The sequence below is a fragment of the Leptonotus elevatus genome, chromosome 1 (assembly GCF_054856555.1).
Source record: "Leptonotus elevatus isolate MCC_2025b chromosome 1, RoL_Lele_1.0, whole genome shotgun sequence".
NCBI classification, from domain to species: domain Eukaryota; kingdom Metazoa; phylum Chordata; class Actinopteri; order Syngnathiformes; family Syngnathidae; genus Leptonotus; species Leptonotus elevatus.
Window position 1 is genome coordinate 53,870,933 of NC_141239.1, and position 25,287 is coordinate 53,896,219.

At 41.3% G+C, this 25,287-nt stretch overlaps 1 protein-coding gene across 1 annotated transcript in view; it reads left to right on the forward strand.

Annotated features, from left to right (window-relative positions):
* The window catches only part of rbfox1 (RNA binding fox-1 homolog 1), a 332,184-nt gene that overhangs the window by 1,466 nt on the left and 305,431 nt on the right, over positions 1-25,287 (forward strand). The gene's annotated exons all lie outside the window — the stretch shown is intronic.

The following is a 25,287-nucleotide window of genomic DNA, read 5'->3' on the forward strand; positions in this document are numbered from 1 at the left end:
TGGGAAATACAGGGCCACTCGCTTTTGTGTACGTCACACGTCGTTCAAATGCGTTCTATCTTTCCGCAGCATACAGGAGTTATAAGCGCACAACAACAACACTAAATGTTCGATCCCAAATGATGAGTGGAGAGAGACGTCTTTAAAGTAATTGTCACAACTCTGGGCGTCCATCTTCCTTAAACAAACCTTGTAACAACATTTCATGAGCTCCTCTTTAGAGAATCACAAGATCTCGCGAGATGGGACATTACGAGAATTACGCCTCAGAAGTGAAACACCCGTCAATGGAAACACCTAAGAGTCAAAATTGTAGAAATATTGCTTTTATTTATCAACATTTTTTTAATGGAAACACAGCTACTGATAGCCACAGCAACAAAAGAGGAAAACACAAAGAACTATCAAAGACAGAAAGAAACAAACTAACTAAGGCCCTGTTCACACGTTGACACTCGTTCCTTAAACAAATCTTGTACAGACAGAAACGTTTCAAGAAATGCGAGTGTCGAAAAGAAGACGCTGAGGACGTTTAATGGCTGTAATGTACATACCAAGTCTGGAGTGGCGCTGTAGCGCTGCCACAGGGAATTAACAGAAACTGTAGAAAAAGAATCAGCGAAGAAGACGAACCACTGATCTGAATAGTCGATAGGCCAAGACTTTTGAAGCCGCAATGCCGCCATATTGCTCCTCCCAAGAAACATTTCTCGGCATACGATCCTATACATTTACAGTGTCGAAATTAGAGATAATTTGAGACAGTACATAGTAGAAACAGCATGATTTATGATGTTTTTAAATTTGTTAAACATAAACAAGAGAACTTCAGACATTTTACAACTTGCCTTAAATACGTGTATAAATGATATGCTTAATGACATTATCAGGAGGAAACTTGTATATATTTTTTAAATAAAATAATTATAACTGTAATTCAACAAAAGATGACTCTGCCAAATCTAATATTGGGGTCTAGGAACTGAGCGATAAAATAAAACGGAGTCTCAAAGTAGTTTATACAGGAGTCTGCTCGCGAGATGGGAGGAGTAAGATGGCCGCCCTGCCGCTTCAACGGCTTGCACAGGCGTGTATCGGCTATCCAGTAATAAAAACAGATCAGTGAGACGAACACAGGAGAAGTGACAGTGCCGGGTGATTCATGTACAACATCATGCAAAACATTTAGCTGTAAAAGCATAAACAACCAAAGGAGGTTGCGCAAAACGACGACGACAAGCCTATCCACCAATGTTGCTGACAGACTGGCGGCTCGTGCGCTGTCACGCGAGAATTACATCTTCACTGGAGGAGTATTCCGCATTTGGTGTCCACATTGGAACGTAGGGGCGTGTTTTTAAATATTTCCACTCTGGACCCCGGTTCCAAAAGTGATCAGTTTCGAGCTCCAAAAATGCGCCGCTGTGTGGACGAACTGCCCAAACGGCAAGAAACTTTTGTGGATACATTGAAACGGACTTTCGTGTGGACGGGGCCTAAATACAAGCAAACATATGAGACAATGAGGAACACCTGAACAAGGCATGAGTGGCTAAGGGAGCTGATTGGAAGACTAAAGAGAACAGGTTGACAGGCACAAGTGGAAACAAAAATCCCAAAAAGCAGGAAAAGAAACTACAACTACAAGAAAACAAGAAAAAACGTGTGGCGGGCCTGGCTCAGGGGTAGAGACGGTTGTCTAGTATCTGAAAGGTTGGTTGTTCGATTCCTGCTCTCCCCATGTCATGTGTCGTTGTGTCCTTCACACACATTGCCTCCAGTGCTACTCACACTGGTGTATGTAAGGTGCGAATGTTTGGTGGTGGTCGGAGAGGCCGTAGGCACACACTGGCAGCCTTGCTTCTGTCAGCCTGCCCCAGGGCTTAAGTAGCTTACTCTAAGCACAGTGTGAATGTGTGAGTGCATAAATAATGTAGCCATTTCATTATAAAGCATCTTTGAGTGTCTAGAAAAGTACTATATAAATCAGATTTATTATTATTATTATTAAAGGATCTTTGTGCATTTTGTCTATTTTTTACTCATGACTGCCACCTCTGGCCCAAAGCATAACTGCAGTATCTATGTCAGGCTCGTTAATGGTGCGCATGCTAGTACGTGCACGATCTAAAAGCGACAGCCACAGTTGACAAACAAAGACATGACTTCAAATGAGGTCAGAAAAACTCTGCTCCTCCCCTCCCCAAGGAAACTGTGGAGTGTGAAGGTCCGCACTATATAAAGGGAAGATAAAAGCTGATAGGTGCAGTCACAGTAAAACAGTCAGGGCTCTTCGTACTCATCTGGGCATTGGTGGCTCATGCATGATGAAGAAAAAGCTTTAAAATTACCTTTTTAAACTGCACAATGCACCTTTAAAACATGACACAATACCAAATACAAGCCACACTACAACAACAGAGAAGGATGACATGATCGGGCATATGTGCATCATTCTGGACTATACTTAAAAATGCTTTTTTGACAAATCTCAGATTTTCCTGAAAAAGCAGGAGAATTTCGACACGATTAATGAATGAAGACTGGTGTACACCCTTTAGTTCGTATTGCTTTACTAATATGAACAATCACATATCTTGGCCTTATGAAGCATATTAATTTTGGATATTTCGCATTTTCAGTGGTTGACCTTATGACCAGAAACGCTCATTATAGCACCAAATGAGAAGTTGGCAGAAATAACCTTTTAGTCACAACGCTGTTTTCTCAATTTCAAAGTCTAAATATCACCTGTAAGTGGTATTCAGATGTCAAACCCTGCAGCAATGGCTTATTAAGAAAGCTACAAGAGGAAATGAGGACAAACACGAAGTTCAGATGAGTGTTCCATTTTGAATACTCAAACTTCTGCTATTAAACAACACTAATCTGCATAATGTGTGACCACTGCAGGCACTATACATATAAAGCACCAAGTTCAGTTGCATATATCTACTAGTTGTCATAGTTCAGGCCCTCCTGCATGAAGTTTGTTCTCCCTGTGCCCTCATTAGGTTTTGTAACGGTAAAACATAATCATTACTGTAATCATAATTGTTAATAAATTATGGCTTCAGTATTTCTTATTTTGTAATATTAAAATATGATTAAGTGGAGAGTGGGCATGAATTATGCTTTGGGTGTAAAAGGGGTTGAAAAGGTAAACTATATCTGGCAAAAATATCTTCAATTTCCCCAAAAATCAATTATTCATATATTCAAATTCTGCACTTAATTCCCTTTAAAATGATATATAATACATGGATGTACCTCAAAAATTGACAAAGTAGTACCTTAGGAAAAACATATGAACCTTACATTTTCAGGAACTGTTAAAATTTCAGTGGAAAGTCAATTCCAATCGCAGGTAAGGCCAAAATCCAAAATTTGAACTCTTTAAAAGTTTTGGAAGTTTGACCTCTCAACAGATGAAATCAGCCTCAACTTTGAAGATTCACATTCAGCTTACAATTCATCTTCTGAGGCATCAGCCAAAGTTAGGTTATTTTATTGTTGCTGCTTGTGGTATTTTCTTGCTTAAATGAGGTCATATCCATAGTGGGAAATTTTATTTAATAATTTTTGTGTCAATTAAAAGATTATTTGCCGTTTGATGTGGCATGTGATAAGTGCTTTATTGATAACTTATCAGTAAAACTTGTAAATCAGCATGCTCCACTTGAAAAGAGGCCTGTGATGGGAAATGGTGCATCTTGGATTGATGAGGAGTTGAGGTCCCTGATGCATCAAAGGTACAGAGCTAAAGCTGTGGCACTTAAATCAAAGTGCCACTCGGACGGAATTTTCTATCGCAAGCTAAGGAATAAAGTCACCAAGTTAAATCACATAAAAAATAAATATTATTTTAAACAAAAAATCCACAACTCTGTAAACGATAGCAAAAAACTATGGAAAACTAATGTGTAGCAAATCTGACAAACATCAATTCTTTATTGAATGTGTTGGTCAGGTTATTACCAAACCAGGGGAAATTGCCAATTATTTTAACAACTTTTTCATTGACAAAGTTGACAGTTTGAGAGCCAGCATGCAATCCTATGATGACAATTTTACATGGAATATAATAAACGACGTTATTAGTGAAAAAACTTGTTCTTTTTCATTTAATACAGTTAACCAAGATGCTGCGGAGAAAATGTTGTGCTCCCTTTCGGATGATACATCCCCAGGTATTGATAACTTAGATGCAAATTATTAACCCTGAGTTAATAATGTATGCTGATGATTCAACTTTGTTCTGTACGTCGCCATTCTCAATTGTACTGAAAGAAAAACTTCAGGCTGAGTTGAATAATGTTATCAAATGGGTGAGAATGAACCGGCTGGTATTAAATACTGGCAAAACGAAATCTATTGTATTTGGTAGCAGGTATGCTGTTGCTAATGCCACTGTACTCAATTTGCATGTTGATGGGATACACGTAAAACAGGTGTCCAAGGTCAAATTGCTGGGTGGGAAAATAGATAATTTACTGTGTTGGTCTGATCATATTGATCATATTGTTTCTAAGATGGGCAAGGGCATTGCAATTTCAAGAAAATGCTCTGAATTTGTTCCACCCACAATTGTACATACTGTCGTTCGATCACTTGTTTTATCACATTTGGAATATTGTCCTGTTATTTGGTCAAGTGTTTCTGCAAAAGATCATAAAAAACTCCAAATTGTACAGAATAGAGCAGCCCGATTAGTTCTTAACTGTTCTTTCCGGGATAATGTCATTAATATGCACAAACAATTATTATGGTTAACAGTGGAATACAAACTAAAATATTGTTTGTTGTTGTTTATGTATAATGTAATATGGAATGGAACACCCCATTTTTTTTTCGAGAACAGATAGAATTTTCAGGAGTTTGCCATGGACATAACACCTGTCAAGTGAGTATAGGTAACTTGATAGTGCCCAAACCACAAAAAAACTTCTTGATGAGAACTGTTCATTATCGTGCTTCCTTGGCTTGGAATGGACTCCCATTTAATGCAAGAAACGTCAGCAGCAAGTTATCTTTCAAAAAGTTATTAAAATACACATTACAGATGAACTAGTTTATTCCTTAAAATAGGGGAATCAATGTAACTGCATGTATTAATGTATGCATTTACAATTTCTATTTAATTTAATTTTTCTTTTCTTTTGTGACCTTTCAAATTGTGTATTGTTGTTTGTCCGTTTCTACTTACTTTATCTGTTTAATACTGTTTTTGTTTAGTGTTTTTATTTTTACTGCATAGAGTAATTTTAAACTCTATGTTTTTGTTGAATTATTTGAGGACCCCAGGAAGACTAGCGACCACTTTGTGGAAGCTGATGGGGATCCTAATAAAGAATAAAGAATGGATGTTATATCACAAATGCTTTTGGTCACATGAAGAAAAGAAAAATAACTGTTCACAACATTTTCGTTTGTTTTGTTTTGTCCCACCACCCCACCCCAAGTAATACACAAGGGACACAACACTATTGTATTTAAAGTAAATATAGCCTGTGTGCATTTTGGGGCGGGCTGTCATGGTGACTATTTGGGCGATGGTTAGCTCACTGCGTTGAGCACCCTCAACATGTGGAGAGACTCGGCCTCAGAGCAAGCGACCCCAGTTCAATTCCTGGGCTGTCCTGTCAATTATCGGCTAAAAAAAAGAAGCCCCCCCAAAATATATATATATATATATATATATATATATATAGAAACAGAATGCCAAAAGTATGCAAAAAAGTAACCAGAGCAAAGACTGGCTATTTTGAAAAATCTATAATATAAAAAATGTTTTCAGTTATTTCACCTTTTTTTTTGTTCAGTACATAACTCTACACACGTTCATACATAGTTTTGATGCCTTCAGTGAGAATCTACAAAGTAACCAGCCATGAGAATAAAGCAAATGCATTGAATAAGAAAGTGTGTCCAAACTTTTGGCCTGTATATATATATATATATATTAGTGCTGTCAAAGTTAAAGCATTAACTGATTAATTAATCACAAAAAATATCGCATTAATCATTAATTAACACAGATTAACGCATATTAATTTTGACCATAGATTATCCTTTAGCGTGACAGCGGATGGCTACGTTTAAGGTAGCACAGGTTGAGCAATAAACATAATTACATGCATTAAAGTAAAGCATTTAATAAATGTTTGCGTAGACGACCGATTAGATGAACAAATCTTTTGAACGGTTCTTTTTAATGAACTGGTTCTAAAGATTCAGTTCACTTAAAAGAACTGTCATGCCCATCACTAGTGGACAGATGAGTCCAAAATTGGTCACAACTAAAACAGTCATGTTTGGTGAAAACATTGCATACCAGCAAAATAACCTTCTCCCTACAGTGAAGCAGGGTGGTGAGAATGTTAAGTTCTGGGCTGGCTCAGGACCTGGACAACTCCACACAGTCCAGTGAATCATGAATTCAGAGGAATATTGTGAAATCCTGGATCATAATCTGAAGCCGTTCTTTGTGAAGTTACAGCCTGGTAGAAGATGAATCATGCAACATGACAATAATCCAAAGCATTCCAGCAATACAACCAAAGAATGTCTGAAGAACAACAAGATTCATGTTCTGGATATATGCCCAGTTAAAATCCTGATTTAAATTCTTTCAAAATACTGTGGCGGGACCTGAACCGGGCAGTTTATGCGAGACGCCCATCCAACCTCTCTCAATTGGCTGCATTTTGCAAGGAAGAGTGGCAAAAATCCCCCAAAGTAGATGTGAAAGACTGATAAGTCACTAAAGAAAGTGTTTGCATGAAATTACCATTGCAAAAGGAAAACGAGAAATGCTTGGCCAAAAACCAAAATGGCGAAAAAAAATGTGGCAAGTTTTTTTTATCATCATTGCATTTATTAGAATTAATTAAAATTATAATATTATTATAAAATATTTAGGCCTATTTAGCACTGGCATTTTAACAAAGCACAATATCAATTGAAATGCGTCCACACCACAGACATCAGAGACATGTTGGTGAATGGTACATTAAATGCCAAACGCGGGGGGAGCAACAGAGCATTTTCTGGCGGTGCAATTGCACTTAATAGTCAATGTAGATTTTGGGGGACAAGTGGTCTTGGGGGGGGGGGGGGACACTTTTGTGCACAAGAAATATACCTTACTGACAATTCCGAGATGACATCACAAGTCAAGATGGTCGTCAATTTGATAAACGAAATCTAACTGCTCATTGAAAAGCGTTGGACTTTGGATTGTTGTAATTTCATTTGTGAGGATTATTTTGATTTCAAAATGTGATAAGATGTCGTTTGTATGATAGTCACAGGAAATAGCCTTACAATCTGCCGTCTGTTTTGACCGTATAAAGGAGGCATTTACATTGTGTTGCATTGGGGACATATCAGAAATGGCTGGATGTTCGTAAATGTCAATAGAAGTTTTTAAATAAACATTACACACACACACATAATAATTATTAATAATACCTCACAGCTAGTTTTAATAACAGCCTGTTAGGGCAACATGACTGCAAGACTTGTAGCATAGAAGTAACTTGCAGTTAAGGTTAGTACTAAATAATAGCTAATAATTTTTCTAATAATAGTTTCATGCCTGCTGATTTAGTACAAACTACTTTAAAAAAAAGATTTTTCAATACAATTAACCTCAAGGAGCAAATCAATATTAAAATGGGATCTTTAAAAGGTGCTAAACTTTAGTTAACATGACTATCTCTGGCCTTGACTCTGAGTCTGTCCTTTCATCTTCATGCGTCTTTGATTTCATCCAAGAGAGCAGAGAGATGCTTCCTTTGACTGCTTGCGACCCTCTCCTTCTCCTGTGTGCACAATGAAGTTTCCGGTACTCACAACTGCCATGTTTGGTGTTTAATTCAAACAGAGACTTGCTTTGCAGGGTTTTTTTTGTTTTTGTTTTGCTTGCATCACCACAACATCCTCTTTCGGCTATATTCTTTTGGTTTGAATTTAATTTCGCCGAATGCCAAAAATACATATTTTTGCCATTTTCGGCCGAAAATTTTACATTACAGCCATTAAACGTCCTCTTCTTTTTGACACATGCATGTCTTGAAACTTTTCTGTGTGTACAAGATTCTTTTGAGGAACAAAGCTAAACTTTGCTTCCGTGTGAACAGGGCCTTAGTGAGTGTCTTCCCCGGGGAGCAAGGGCCATGTTTAATACACACGGTGTTCGGAATTTTGCTCTTAAATGTCATATGTTCATGAGGTGCAAAATGCTAATTTCGACTTGCAAACTGCGATGTGAACCTATTTGAGCCTTGCAAATATAATTTTGTTAGTTAGAATGATAATTTTAATCATAGTAATTATGAAGCTGGTGCAATGTGCTGCATGAGGATTTCATATGGGGGAAAAAAAAAGCTGAGGCGAAATCAATATGGCCTAATTATAACATGTAGGCAGAAAGCTGTCTTGCATGGCAGACATCTTTCATGTGGTAAATATGCAAAAAGGGAGAGAAGCATCTGCTGTTTGGCTCGCAACAATCTGCCTGTCATGTAGGCAGGGACCATCTATTGATTGCCTCATGAAAGTCCAAAGAGCCTTTTGCATGCCGACAGGCTGCCAGCACCAATTCGGCAGCGGGGAGAGCGTTTATAAGCCAATGTTCTACAGTGTTTGAGTTAATATTGGATCGATGTAGAAAATCTTGTTCATCTGCATATCATAGTTTGTGGAAAGCGATTCAACTAATGGTGACTGACACAAAGTCCATGGTAAACAACATGGCTCAGTACTACATTAAGTATAATGTCACAGTCAGTCAGTAAATACATTTCTATTGCTGTGCTGAAAATATGCTGAAACAAACTGTCTATTTTTTTTTCTCCAATTGCTGTTTTTATCTGGCCTCTAATTACCAGGGCTCGGCAAAATTCAGAATTTTAGAATTCAATTTAATGGATGAATTTGAATTGCTGGAAATATAATTTGAATTCAGTGCAATTGGCAGAAATTCATTCTCATCACATACAAGTGAGAATGATACTTTAACATATAGCCTATGTTCTTCAAATTAGAAGTACAGCGAAGTAGAAATGTCCTTAATGTAGGGAATCTCAGCACACTCGTCCACCCCCTCCCCTTCGATAAATACATACTATTCTGAGACGTACTGAGAACTGGGGGGTGGACGACGTGCTGAATCCGATTTGTCAATTGGGCGAGGTCGGTGGGGTGTGGACATCCAGCGATTACTATTTGTCCCGCCTTGACAAATCATCGTTGCACCCATGCTCCCCATTTGTTGAATATTTTCTCGTACCGAATTTTGTTCAAATGTCCCTGTTTGTGGTAATCAAGTACTAGTAAGTAGTAGTGTTTCAAACGATTAGCAAGCTCTGAATGAAGCCTGATAACAATCCTCAGATGTGTTGGCTGACGGAGACGTGGAAAACTGGCTGGATAGGGGTTGAGAACCAGGCCTACAGGGTAAATTTGTTGCATTTAATGGTCAACAGTTTCTCAAACGTTGTCATTGAGGCAGGATCATTCTGTTAAACCATCATATCAACCAATTTCAGAGTTTTACATTTTTTTTCTTTTCTCTGAGAGCTCAGTTCATTCGGTAATTTTCGGTAATTTTACCGATTCGACATGTCATCATCATTGCTCTCTGTTTTAATTTTTTTTTAAATTTAAAATTTATTTTTATTTTGTATGTGCGTGAGTATGTGCCTGTGCGTGTGTGTGTGAGTGCATGTGTGTGTGCGTGTGCACTCATTAATTCACCTAAAACCTATTAAATATCCCATACCGTTCACCTAAACCGAATACTTCAGAATCCAGCTAGAGTCGTGAGGTTGTCAGGAGACCCGAGGAAGGATCAAAGAAAAGAAAGGAAAGTGAAATTCAGCACCGAACAGACATCACCCACCGGGTTACCAACCAGAGTCTTTCACCAACCCCAGAAACATCTAAATTCCAACAAATTAGGGAGACCTCAAGAGACCAAAGGAGAGACTGAGAAAAGGAAGGAAGGATAGATGAAGCAGAGTGAGATCCACAGACATCAGCCTCCACCGATTCAACGGCCAGAGGAAAAAGCAGATTGTGTTTGAATTTCGATAGATGCTGGTGTGGTGGATCTGGCATGCATGAAAACCTCCACCAAAGAGGGGAGCCGTCGACCCCGGCCAGAACAGAGCAAGCACTACCCCCCAGGCCACGGCAGCGCCAAGGCACAACCCCTGGGCCGGAGAGCAAACCCAGGAGCCAGGAGCGCCATCCACCCCAACACGGCCCGCGACCCCAGCCCAACGCAGCAGAACGGGGCACGGCAGGCTCGCCAGGCACCCCACCGGCCCACAGCCCCCGTACACGCCCTTTTTAATCGTTTCCAACTTTGCATAGGAGTGTCACACAGAAATTATAGAAATATCCACTTTTGTCTTGGCAAGCTTAGCAACATACTAAACGATGGTCTTTGAGGTGGATATTTTTTTAGTTAGAGCCCTGGAAATGGCTAAGAAGTTAAGTTTAATGCAACAGGATGAACACCAGCATGTTCAGGGCAAAACATTTGTTCAGAAAAAGTGTCTTAAAAAAAACCTATATATATATATATATATATATATATATATATATATATATATATATATATATATATATATATATATATATTGGAATTTGAACACCCAAGCAAAGCAAGCTAAGCCGAACGTACTTTAAAAATGGGTAGCCGAGTGAAGCCGAGCAATGCCGAATGCTCACGCTGCGGTAGTTGAGACGATGCACTGCTCATTTCTAGTCAGATCGTGAATACTCCCGGAGGTGCTCCATACTTGCGAGTGCATTTAGATTTTTCCACGACAATTTTCTTCGCCATGGGCCTACGAAAGACAACAATGCCATTGGCAGCAAAGAAAAACATACAGTGCTACAAACGTGGAATTAGGAAAGAGATTATCGCGCCGTTGTAACCTTTTCATTTATTTATTTATTAATTTTTTTGCGCTGACACACAAACAAGCACACATACAAATGGTCTCCCAGGCGGGGATGCGAACCCACGCCAACCTGCATCGTAAGCAAGTGACGGTACCACCTGGAGCCCCGTGCCATTGTAACTACCGTGGCTACTTCTGTATACACTGGCACGAGGACCCGCCTTAGCTGTTCAACACCGTGCCTGACGTTAAACAACGCACGCAAGGACCGCTTAGTAATCTAACAATATGCCCAATGTAAAATACACAAACTCAGCACTGAACTAAAGATAGCATTAGCATAGAATTTATCATCCACTGATGCCATCACACCACAAAAAAAAAAGGTAAGGTATTTTTTATTGTTTAAATACTGTAATGTACTGTAAATGTAAAAAAACAAATATAAATTAAAATAAGAATTTTAGGAATTATCTGTTTTTGGAGCTTGGGAACGGATTTACATTATTTCCTATGGGAAAAATGCTTTGGAGGTTGAACAATTCGGACTTTGAACACTTTGCAGGAACAAATTATGTTCAAACTCCAAGGTATCACTGTATATATATATATATATATATATATATATATATATATATATATATATATATATATATATATATATATATATATATATATATATATATATAAAGAGAGAGAGAGAGAGAGAGAGATAGACAGACAGACAGACAGTGATTGCAAATTATGTCTCTTTCGGAAAGATCACAACTTAGAAGTGTTGTAGAGACAGGGGACCAAGTTTAATGGATTCAGTGTCCTTTAAACATTCAGAAATACTCTTGCTTGAAAGAAAATAGTATTTTATCGATTTTTAAGGAGTTTCAAGTTCATTGGATTCAGCGTCCCTCAAATAACAAGAAATTGTCCTGCTTGAAACAAAAGGAATTGCAATCATGTAAAATTGCAATTATGCAATATTTATATGTATGATTGTGCAATAATTATAGCAGGCCTGTCCACAGAATACCCCCCTCCCCTCTCCTAATTCCTTTCTCCACTGAAGAAGAAAAAGAAGAAAGGCAAACATAGATTCAACGTTAATTAAACATTGACCTTTCAAATGTTTTAATTCAACCAAAATACAATATAGATGCAATGTCATCTTTTAAACACAAACTTCAATGTTGATATAATGTTGTTGAATCAATGTTGATTGACCAATCAATCTTCAACCGTAACCAAAAATCAACCTTCTTAACCCTAATTTAATGTTGATTTAACATCTTTTGCTATCTAGGAATAATTTTTACACATTCATATTTATTATACTTATTGTGTTAGTGTACATATAGTCATTACAATAATATTTGTATGAAATTCATGTTGTAGGCTCATACTGTAAAGCTTCATTGTTAAATACACTTTAATTTTTGTACCATGAATTTGTTTGAATTTCATGGAATTTCAATTCTACTTCCTGCAATTCGAATTTGAATTGTAATTCCGCTCCCTTTTTGCCACCTCAATTCAAATTCAAGATTTGAATTGGAATTGGAATTTAGTGATTATTCTCAATTCAATTCTGCATTTTGCCCAGCCCTCCTGTCTACAGTTTGAAGTCTGCATTTACCATAAGTCAGGCTAGATCAATTCCTCGGAATACTCAAGTGGCATTACATTGAATTATTTGAAGTTGAAGATTGTACTTTTCTATCTTCCCAGTTTTAATAAGTCCTACATCACAGCTGCTGTTCCCATACAGCTTGTAAATATACTTTTTGTCTATGTCCCATTACATTGTCAGTTATGTTGCATTTGTCATAAGGAATGCAGAAAAGGAAACTCAGAAAGAAAGAAAGAAAGAAAGTTGCTTCACAATATAATGGTTTTCTCCATTTGGCTTGGCAAGTCACTCCAGCAGAGAACAGATTGACATTCCCATCACACATACGATTAATTTTGTTTTCAGAGAGCAGAATGATCCACTTCTGCCTCTGACAATAGGTGTCTAGAAATGTGAATTTCTTTTTCACAGTAAAAAAAATATCCCATATTTACTTTGTATTATTGAGGAAAAAATATTGTTGGAGAAAAAGCCGTTACCCATTCAGATTACAGAGTTATGACTCAGCAATGGGCTATTAAGAAATGTAATGTCCCTGGTTATTATAGACCAGATATGATCATTTTGTCATGGTTTCGTTCTGTGCAACAATAGTTAATAGTTTATCCCAAATATGGCTGAATGTACTGAAAGAAAATATAATGCAACCATTTTGTGTTTGCTCACATTTTTCAAAAGCTGAACTCAAAGATATGAGACTTTTTATGCTTGTTTCTCTACAATATTGTAATCTAAATCTGTGAGCACTTTGCTGAGATGATCTATCCACCTCACAGGTGTGGCATATCAAGATGCTTATTTGAATGCATGATTATTGCACTGTTTTGCCTAAGATTGCCCAAAATAGAAGGCCACTATAAAATGTGCCATTTTTGGTGTGTGTGTGTGCGCGCACGTGTGTGCGCGTGCGTGCGCGTGCGCAAAATCCAGTCAATATCAGGTGTGACTAACATTTGCCTCCTTCACGTAGAATTGCTCAGGTTGTTGAGTGTGGCCTGTGGCATATTCATCTCATGTCTCTTAATTGCATGGTTCCTAGCTCCTCGCACCTGAAAAAATTAATAGTGACACGGAAGTTGTTCTCACGCCGCCATATTAAGGACCATCTCATAAACTCTATGGAAGTATTGTAGCTCTCCAATGGTGACATATAAAAATGGGCGTGTACCAGCTGTACAATGCAGGACCTGAAATGATTTGTTATATTCATGGGCAACAGCTTTAGTGGGCATTACTGCAGTGTACATGCTAACTGTGTGCTCCCTCAAAACTTTCAACATATGTGCAGTTTAATTTGGCACCTTTTTAATTTTGAAAAGCGTTTGCATTTGTTGAGTCTCAGGTGTGACCATTGCTGCTGTCTGTCCATCTCTCACCTCTCATTATTAATATTTGTTGTTGCCGAGTCAACAAAAGCACACCCACTACTCTCCTGCTTCTCTGCCTTACTCCCTACTCCCCTCTATCTTCTAGGAGGCAGCAGCAGATATTTCTCATCTTTTTTCATTCCTCCCCCTCTTTAATCTGCCAGCAAGTGATTAAAATGTTCCTGCTGCTACCACAGAGGGACACTGACAGAGATGGCAGCAGCTGAGCCCAGAAGATGCATACTTTTATTACATGGGGTCCAACAAAACACATGCAGTACATCACAAGTAAATCTGGTGTTTTCATTTTGCCACCTTACCGGTATAAATTATACGTCACTTGCAAGTTTATTGGCAACCACTGAAGCATTGTGTTCAAAATAGCCAGTATGAAATATAGAGCTGGATTCTACTTGTCCACATCACATCCGTCTTCGTCATACTTAAATCCCTGCTCTGGATTGCTAGTAATTACGCCTTTAAATAAGGGTGTAGGCGTAGGATTTTATTTTCAGTAAGTAGCACACCTTTGAATGTTTTAATTAAGATGTGAGTATTTAACAAACTGGATAAATGTGCGTTATTTCAAGGGTGAGGCTAATACTGCGCACAAGGTCAAATTACAGCATAAATTTGCAGATTAATCTCAATCAATTAGGATAGCCTGGAAATATCAATTTATGCAAGCAGTTTACTTCATAAAGAGTAAGACTGGGTATTGCCAACAACCTCACCATACAATGCGTATCACAATACAGGGGTCACAAAACGATACATATTGCAATACACGTGTATCCCAATACATGACCTTTAAGGCAATACATATCCCAATATTTGAAATAATTTTACATACATTTTTATGAAAACAATCATATGCATACCCAAATTATATTTTGATTATGCTGGATAGCAAAGATGTTTTCTTCCTCTAAAGTTAGCAGCGCTTCCGGTTTACTGATAGCGCTGTGCCTGGTCAAAATGTGTGCATACTGCACAGCAAGCAGTAGCTTTCAGAGACATGCCGGCAAACTTTATGAATGAATGTGCATTATCGATTCTGACATATCAATCCGTGTATTGTAAACAGGCCCACAGCAATATATTTCCGTTATAGATTTTTAGAGCACACCCGTATTCTGTAAATTCCCTAAACATGCATTAAAGTGTTGAAGTATTACAGTAATTTATTTTAATTGTATCCGCAATTAAGGAACTTCATGACACTAGAATATTCAGAACACATTCTCTACTATAAATTTGAAACCCATACAAAGGCTTCCTGAGTTTGGTTCAATGGCCTCCACAAACATTGGCACCCTCGAAAAGGAAGGGAGGCCACGTCAAGTTTTGGGGTGGGGGATCATTTTGTGATCATTTTCATGTGACAGATGCCCACATCAACCTCTGAAAAAATTATCACACCAATATTTTGTATTTTAAGGGCATTAAATGAATGAACTAATGATGTCGTCGTCCTCTCCGCTCACTACAGCTTAATGGCGCTAAATGAGGAAAACATTTTTGCACCTTCTCGGTTCAACCTTGCTTTGTGATAATGTCATCTTTCTCGCAACTGTTACTAAACTGTTGTGTTCTTGGCGCAAATCTATTGTCATGTGTGGTAAATCAGGCGCAAATTTGCTCCCAACTGCCAAACTTTGTGGACGTTTTTGCGCTGGTATATCATTAGAGCAATATCCTTAGTGAATAGGACGTTAACAGGGAGCAAGCTGCGGGTGCAGATGTGGAGCAATTTTTGGCGCTGTCAGGGGACGCAGCGCATTCTTAGTAGGTTTAGCCCACAGTTGTTCTGACACGTACACAAATTCATAGACACCTCAGAAATAACACCATCTATTTTGCTGTCTGCTATTGTATGAATGCAAAATGGCTGCCACATCCTGGCACTTTAGATCACAGATTCTTCTGGTGTATTGCAACAACAGCAGGCTCCCTCCCGTGGCATTAGGTAGTGGTGTTTCAGTTGACAGAGAGGTTTGCCTGGTGACTAAAGGGTTGTGGGGTCCTGGTGTTCTGTCGATTTGAGCTCCCAAGCATGTGCACGGCCCCAAATCTGTCATGGTTTGGCTTGGGTTTTTAGTTGATTACATTTGCTTCTGTCAAGGTTTGGGTTTAGTTAGAGTTTTGCTTGAGTTTTTTTTATTATGTTACTTTAGTTTGGGCATAATCAGTGTTTTGATAGGTTGTCCTTGTGTGCCTCCCTTGTCTCGTCAAGTATTATATGCCCACCTGTGTTTGCCTGCCTTTCCTCGTGTGTCAACCAATCAGTGCCCTCCGCCACTTGTGTCTTGCCCAGGCGTGCCTTGTTATGTCTATTAGTGTTTGTGTATTTAGTCTTGTGTTTCCCCTCTGTCTTTATCAATCCATTGTTGTTGCTACCCCACGTCATGCTGCCGTCTCATCGCGTCATGCTGCCGTCTCATCGCGTCATGCTGCCGTTGTTCCTCCACATCTTGTCTCGCTCACCCCTTTTGGGCTTTGTTGTTTTAGTTTCCCAGCTTTTACCTTATTTGCTTCCTCGTTTTTGTTTATTAAACATTTTTTGACTTCATTCTGCCTCCTCGGTTTGCCTCCCTGCATTTGGGTCCTCCACCACCACCCCAACATAACAAAATCAGCAATATTTTTAAAGTTCATTTGATTTATACTGCCTTTTGAACACTAAGCATGTAAGCAATTATCGGTATATGTACACAAATGATTAAAACAAGATGATAGCGTAAGGAAGTTAACATTGCATGATATAAGCATCAAGCACATCACTTAAGGCACTCTAAATTAAATAAACTTAAAACATATATTGCTGACCCTGCGCATGCTCAGTAGTGCTTAAGGGCTTAATTCGACGGGGAGATCAAATTGTCAGAACACTGGCGCCGACTGTCCATTGCTGAAGTGCTCTTTTAAGAAGACAATGAATCCTAATTTGTACTCAGTGGGACTTGCACTTGCATGGCAGCAGCTGTCCATTTGTGTGTGAATGGGTGAATGGGAGGATTTGTGAAGTAGATAGTGCTCTATACAAGTGCACACCATTTACCATTTAATGGTAGACAGCTTGAGTTGATATAGAAGGACCATTTGTATTTTTTTTTTTAAAAAGCTGGATGCATTTTGTGCGAGTTAATTTGAGTTGGGCGCCTGGTCTCTGAAGCCGGTGGCGACAGCGTATGTTCAAAGGCCGAGTAGATGTGGCTCGGGTAGCACAGGAGTCTCCACTGTTACACCAATACCAAACCCACATATAATTTTTATATAATACATGTACAATGTACTGCAAATTACTGAATATCATAATATGATTGCACATCATCATCAACATGCGAATCAAATATATGACTTCCATACCAGATTGGTCAAGGCCCAGGTTAACAACAACCGCCATCGGTGGTGTTGGCCTACAGGGTGCCGGTGGAAACTGGACTACTGTTGGTCGAAGGAGGAGAGGAGGAAGGTATGTTCGTAGGAAGAAAAAGAAGAGGAACACCAAGAGTCTAGGAACGTGGGAATGAAGCAGGGTTGTGTTCTTGCCCCACTCATCTTCAACATATAATTTGCGGCTGTGACACTCCTATCTCACCACTCAATTGGTTCAGAGGACGCCATCTCCGTGAGAAGTCGTCTTGATGGCAGTGTGTTCAACCTGAGAAGACTTCAAGCAAAGACTAAGTCTACCACCTTCACCATCTTTGATCTGCAGTATGCCGATGATGAAGCTTTTGTTTACCACACCGACGCAGGTCTGCAGCATGCTCTCAACACCATGGAGGACACTGGGGGTGGGCGATAATCATCGTCATCGACATTATCATCAACTTGGCTTTCACAATGTCCAATTTGACATTATCGAGTTTTAATACTATCTCTAAATGGGGAAAAAACTGCTCAATTGATTGGCTGAATTGTAGGAGGAAGTGATGAAAGTTTTTTTGAGGCGAATCAGCGTGCATAGACGCTTCATTCTGCAAATCAGCGGGCGGAATTCAGTCACGTGACTCGGTGGCGCCAGCCGTGAGTAAGACGGGAAAAGTGTTTACAAGTGACAACATGGAATCAAAGACTTGTTTTAGTGACTAATAAACTTAGCAAGACTTAAATCCACGTCCCTAGCCTAGAAATTATTTGGGGTTGACAAGACCAAAATAACATAGTAACGTGTGCTGGAAAACGCTCGCCGTGAAAAGCACTTCTGTTCCAACACGGACCATATGGAGGATTACGTGACTTTGGGACAAGTACACAAGTACGACTACCCCTAAAAATAAGATAAGTAAAGCAGCCAAACACAATCGGAAAACCCTCATTGCATAGAGCTAACACACACTGTAATTGACAAAGCAAGTAAACATTAGCGATGCCTCACAGACGCTACTGTTAAAAAAAGTTGACCGGATGTTCCAACCCATATTGGCTTAATATTCAGTTTTTACACGCTTGTACTCTGCATCATAGCTTCATTGCGACTATATTACGTGTATTATGTGCAGGACAACTTCTGAAATTGCCTGTCAAAAGATCGCACCCGCATTTGTTGTCATTACAAATATATGCAAGATGCTGGCTCTTTCTTACAGTTATATTCGTTCCATCATCATCAAATCAACGTATATATATATATATATATATATATATATATATATATATATATATATATGTATATATATGTGTGTGTGTGTGTGTTTTTCTCCCCCATTCCGACTGCTGTAGTAAACAGCTTTTGTTGTTCTGATTTCTGTTGTATTTCGCAGTGGTGCACCAGTACTTAGTGCAGACTAAAATGTGATGATGTAAATGGGTGAATGAGAGGCAAAGCGCTTTGGGCACAATATGCTGTAGTTAAAAGCGCTATATAAAAAGTAGTCAATTGACCATTTACTAGATCTGTTATTATGGAATAATAAAATACATTTAATTGACAAAGATTCAGAAAAAATCTTGAAAACACCCCTTATAGCCTGGAAATAATAATAAGCTTTCATTGTTAAATGTTGCCATAGAATATTGTTGTAAAATGTTTTGCAGGAGATGTATTGAGCAAATTAAAATGTAAACAAGAGCTGTTCTAAAACGCTGTCAATAATTATTCTGTGAAGCAAGTGCAGATTTACACAATATTTTTTTTCTAATTTATCGTCAAAATATCGTTATCGAGTCTTTTGAAAAATTATTTTGATATTTTATTTTGGCCCACCCCTAGTGGACACTTACTCTAAACTTAGTCTCGTTATCAACACTCGGAAGACTGAGGTCCTATGCCAGTACACAGCACGTGGTGATCGCCCCTCTAAGCCTTCCTTCCTCGCAGGAGTAGACAAGCTGAATTGTGTAGAACAATTTGTCTACCTTGGAAGTGTACTCTCCTCTTCTTGTAGTCTCGATGAAGAAATCCAGAACCAGGACCGCCTAGCCTCGTGCGCCTTTGGGCGACTGGCTTCCCGAGTCTTCACAAACAAGAACCTCGCAACAACTACAAAAGTGGTCGTCTACCGGGCTGTCTGCCAGTCCACCCTACTCTATGGTTGTGAAGACTGGACTCTGTCATGTTTTGGGTTCTGTTTTCCTTGTGTGTCTCCCTTGGTCTTGTTTAAGTGTGATCCTGCCCTTCCTCGTGTGATCCAATCAGTGCCCTCAGCCACTTGTGTCTTGCCCCAGGTGTGTCTTGTTGTGTCGTTAGTGTCTGTGTATTTAGTCTGCTGTCTCCCCTCTGTCTGTGTCGGTTCATTGTTTTTCCCCATGTTATGCTGCCCGTTTTTGCCTTGTCTTTTCCCCATGTCATGCTGCTCGTTTTTGCATTGTTTTGGTTCATGTTTTGGTTCTAGTTTTGGTTTATCTTGCAATTTGGAAGATCACCTTTTGTTTGTGGTAATTAAAATCCCTTTTTTTGATTGAACCTCTGCCTCCTCGCCCAGTCTTCCCGCATTTGGGTCCTCAAGCTCCCCCACCCTGACAGAATGAACCGACCACGATCAGACCCAGCGGGAAGCTCCCGTTGCCGATCGGCACGCCGTCGGTCGGCTCGAAAGCACCGTCAGCCTGCCACCCAATCCCATTCCCTCCATGTAGGTACTTTTTCTCTGACTGATTCCGCCTTGTCCTCTGTTCCCCATTCACCCGATCTCCTTAGTTCACTTAAGTCCCTGCCCTATGACACCATTTTGTCACCCCATTGTTTCATAGACACAGACTTCACAGATGATGATGAAGAAGGCTGTTTTTTGGTTAATGCACTTACAGATTCCAGTTCCGATTTAGACACTGATTTAGATTTTTTCACCAGCATAGACCCTTACATGTTTTCTTTTGCGGATTATTTTAACACCGGGTCATGTCACCCCCCCGTCACCTCGGTCCCCGCCAAGTTCATCACTCCGGTCCCCATCTTGTGCACCTCATAACCCCACATTACCGCCACGTCAATACTTAGTCCCCACTTCACCTGGTTCCTTACCTAATCCCGTTTCTTCTCGTCACGTTCCTTCAGTCTCTGTATCCTCGGTTTCTAGTATCCCTGCTGTTCCTCACTCCCCATGGTGGCAGGCTGATGTGGCCCCAGTTCCTGCTCTCAAGTCTGCTTCAGCCACGCCACCCCAAGCCATGTTCACCCAGCTACCGCCAAGCCAAGCACCGCCAAGCCAAGCACATGTCCCCGAACCACGTTTGCCGCAGCTTCAAGTCCCCGAACCACGTCTGCCGCAGTTCCAAGTCCCCGAACCACGTCTGCCGCAGTTCCAAGTCCCCGAACCACGTCTGCCGCAGTTCCAAGTCCCCGAACCACGTCTGCCGCAGTTCCAAGTCCCCGAACCACGTCTGCCGCAGTTCCAAGTCCCCGAACCACGTCTGCCGCAGTTCCAAGTCCCCGAACCACGTCTGCCGCAGTTCCAAGTCCCCGAACCACGTCTGCCGCAGTTCCAAGTCCCCGAACCACGTCTGCCGCAGTTCCAAGTCCCCGAACCACGTCTGCCGCAGTTCCAAGTCCCCGAACCATGTCTGCCGCAGTTCCACGTCTGCCGCAGTTTCAAGTCCCCGAGCCACGTCTGCTGCCGCAGCCCCAGGTCTCCGTTCCGGCTCCGCCGCGGCCCCAGGTCCCCGGGCCACGGCAGCCTCAAGTCCCCGGGCCACGGCAGCCTCAAGTCCCCGTGCCACGGCAGCCTCAAGTCCCCGTGCCACGGCAGCCTCAAGTCCCCGTGCCACGGCAGCCTCAAGTCCCCGTGCCACGGCAGCCTCAAGTCCCCGTGCCACGGCAGCCTCAAGTCCCCGTGCCACGGCAGCCTCAAGTCCCCGTGCCACGTCTGCCACGGCAGCCTCAAGTCCCCGTGCCACGTCTGCCACGGCAGCCTCAAGTCCCCGTGCCACGTCTGCCACGGCAGCCTCAAGTCCCCGTGCCACGTCTGCCACGGCAGCCTCAAGTCCCCGTGCCGGCTCGCCGCTGCCGCCCCGGGCATCCCCGCCTGTGCCGCTCTCGTGCAAAGTCTCTTCACCTCTTCCATGGCGGCTTCAAGTCCTTGAGTGTGGACAGGAGGTGCACGTCCCACTGCTGTCTTCTCCTTGTCTGGCGGCGCACGTTGTGGTCGCCCTTTGCTCCAGTGTGGCGTCCGGAGCGCCCTCCGGACCGGCGCCGCCGGGCTCCCCTCGTCTGGGGTCCGGGACGCCCCCCGGACTGGCCTTGATGGGTGTGCCAGGTTCCCGCCTCCGTGCCCCCCTCCGCCCGCCCTGTTTTTGGACTTTTTTGTGTTAGGGACGTCTGGGAGCCGTCCCTCGAGGGAGGGGTTCTGTCATGTTTTGGGTTCTGTTTTCCTTGTGTGTCTCCCTTGGTCTTGTTTAAGTGTGATCCTGCCCTTCCTCGTGTGATCCAATCAGTGCCCTCAGCCACTTGTGTCTTGCCCCAGGTGTGTCTTGTTGTGTCGTTAGTGTCTGTGTATTTAGTCTGCTGTCTCCCCTCTGTCTGTGTCTGTTCATTGTTTTTCCCCATGTTATGCTGCCTGTTTTTGCCTTGTCTTTTCCCCATGTCATGCTGCTCGTTTTTGCATTGTTGTTCCCCCATGTTTTGGTTCATGTTTTGGTTTATCTTGCAATTTGGAAGATCACCTTTTGTTTGTGGTAATTAAAATCCCTTTTTTTGATTGAACCTCTGCCTCCTCGCCCTGTCTTCCCGCATTTGGGTCCTCAAGCTCCCCCATCCTGACAGACTCTGTACAGAGCCCAAGTCCGGAGGCTGGAGGCCTTCCACATCCGATGCCTTCAGCGTATCCTAGGTCTCACTTGGGTGGATCGCATCCCTCATGTTGATGTTCTAGCACGATCAGGATGCCCATGTCTCGGCTGCCCCGTAGATTGCTCTATGGAGAACTGAGCTCTGGTCACCGTCCCAACGGGAAATGATTTAAAGACCACCTGAAAGCCTCGCAGCCAAACGGGCCCTCTGGCGCAACACCTGTCACGAGGGTGTGCGGCACTTTGAGGCCAGCCGCACCGATGAGCGTGAGGATCGCCGGCAGCGTGAATACTTTCTTCCAGAAGAGGCAGGAACATAGGGTGACCACAGATGCAGTATTTGCTTTGAGGATGTTGAAAGAGAAGTACAGATAAGTTTAGAAGGAGCAGCATTGTGTCTTTGTAGATCTGGAGAAAGCTTATGACAGGGTGCCCAGAGAGGAACTGTGGTTTGGTATGAGGAAGTCTGGAGTGGCAGAGAAGTATGTTCAAGTGGTGCAGGACTTGTATGAGGACTGTAAGACAGTGGTTAGGTGTGATGGATAAGTTCAAAGTGGAAGTGGGACTACATCAGGGATCAGCTCTGAGCCCCTTCTTGTTCGCTATGGTGATGGAAAGGATGACAGACGAGGTTAGACAGGAATCTCCATAGACTATGATGTTTGCTGATGACATTGTTATCTGTAGTGAGAGTAGAGAACAGGTGGAGTAGAAGCTAGAGGCGTGGAGGTTTGCCCTGGAAAGGAGGGGAATGAAGGTTAGCCGTAGCAAGACGGAGTATCTGTGTGTGAATGGGAGGGACCCAAGTGGAAGAGTGAGGTTACAGGGAAAAGAGACCAAGAAGTTGGAGGAGTTTAAGTATTTAGTGTCAACAGTCCAGAGCAATGGAGAGTGTGGAAAATAATTGAAAAGTGTGCAGGCAGGCTGGCATGGGTGGAGAAAAGTGTCAGGTGTGATGTGTGATAGAAGAGTTTCAGCTAAAATGAAAGGAAAGGTTTATACAACTTTGGTGAGACCAGCGATGTTGTTTGGTGTGGAGACAGTGACACTGAGGAAAAGACAGGAGCCAGAGTTGGAGGTGGCAGAGATGAAGATGCTGAGGTTCTCTTTGGGAGTGACCAGGATGGATAGAATCAGGAATGAATACATCAGATGGACAGCACATGCTAGAGGCTTTGGAGATAAAGCCAGAGAGGCCAGACTGAGATGGTTTGGACATGTCCAGAGGAGAGATAGTGAGTATATTGGCAGACAGATGCTGATTTTCCAAATGCCAGGCAAGAGGTCTAGAGGAAGACCAAAGAGGAGGTTTATGGATGTAGTTAAAGATGACATGAAAGTAGTTGGTGTGAGAGCAGAGGATGCAGAGGACAGGGTTTCGCTGTGGCGACCCCTGAAGGGAAAAGCGGAAAGGAAAAGATGATAATATGACTGCACAGCATACACAGCAGGGCTTTAGACTAACGTTTTTGCACTGGTGCAAACACATTTTCTGATGTATGTGGGGGTTTACATTCAAGTCGTTTTTCTTGTGAAAAATTATTTTGGACTTGAGCTTAGTGAAGGGAAGTTCTTTCTTTGCTATATGGTGGGCAACATTAGGGCTGGGCGATGTATACGGTATATTCAATACAAGGTATACATTTTGCCGAAGGTAGAGATTTTGACTCTACCGTCTTCCCGCGGTAGTGAATGTTGATGATGTCACCGCATAGCGTATGGTGATGACATGTAAATGCAAATTGAGACAACTATAAATGAGCAAATACGGTCAAGTTGTATCTCCCCCCCAAAAATGTGTGACCAAAACCTGTGTGGTGCAACCAACTGAAAAAGTTGGTAGCACCAGTGCTACCATTGCAAAAGTTAGTGAAGAGCCCTGAATATTTTTTGTTTGCACTATTTTGCACCAGAGTGCTGACTTTTAATTTGGATTTGAGATTTACACAATAAATGTTGTTATCCAAAGTAAATGTATTCTTTCATAGTTAAAAAAAAAAAAGTTTCTATAAAGGACTATGTAAACCAGTAAGTAAAATATTTATTAACAAAAAAAAACACACTTAATTCTATACCGTGATATGCAGTGTATACCGTAATATGCATTTTGGGCCATATCGCCCAGCCCTAGGCAACTTCAAAATCCTCTGTCTCGTCTGACCTTTTTGCCGCTGCCTGCCACTGAAAGGCAACGTGGTGATAAGCCACGTCTGCATCTTTTTTGTTGATATGTTGTATTTTTTCAGCGATTGAAATCAGAATGAATTTGAACCAGTCACAAATGCACTCTAGACCAATCACGGCTCACCTGTTTTCTGGGTTTGGTCAGCAAACTGAGCCTTGATTGGTCGTTACCCGTTTCCTCAGCACAGATGATGTCACCTTCAATCGACAGCACAGAGCAAAATTTATTTATTTTTTGGTATTAATTTATGTAAAATAATGAAGTAATCACATTAATTATAGGCAACATATTTTCTTACTGCTGAAAATGGCTCAGTGAGTTAAGCACCATTTTAATTCTATTGAAAGTTAGAAGGTAAAAGCTGCAAACTAACATTAATATAGGCTAAAAATATTTGAGTAATTTTTCCAAGAGCATCAGTTTAGTACCGGGACTGAGTACCTGTCCCTGCACCCATGTGGATACATGGTTCATGTGAAATATGCTGTAAATATACAGTACACATAGTTTTGTCGTTATTTTGTTATAAGCCAAACTAAGTTGGTGTTTGCCTGGTTGAATAGCCTGTGAAACTCTCCAGGGCCAGGCTATCAACTCAAGAAGAAACTACGCATTTATGGTGGATTCTCGCTGTGCAGGGTCATGCAGGTCCCCCAGTGTAATCAATAGCAGAGTCAGCAGGTGGGATACAGAAGAGAATGCTAACAAGTCTGTGTGTGTGTGTGTGTGGATGTGTGTGTTTGCGTATATGTGTGATCGTGAGAAGCTATGTGCTGGTATCAGTATCTCCGGCAGAGGTTTAGCAGCCTTTCATGTGATGATGGATTTGCTCTGAGATCTGGGCTTTTGAGCGTATACACGGTTTGCATAAATAAACAAGCATGAGACTAATCTTCATTGGCTTCATGGTGCTGGAAAAGTAGCATCTAATGCTTTCATCACCTAAAGATGAATACAGTG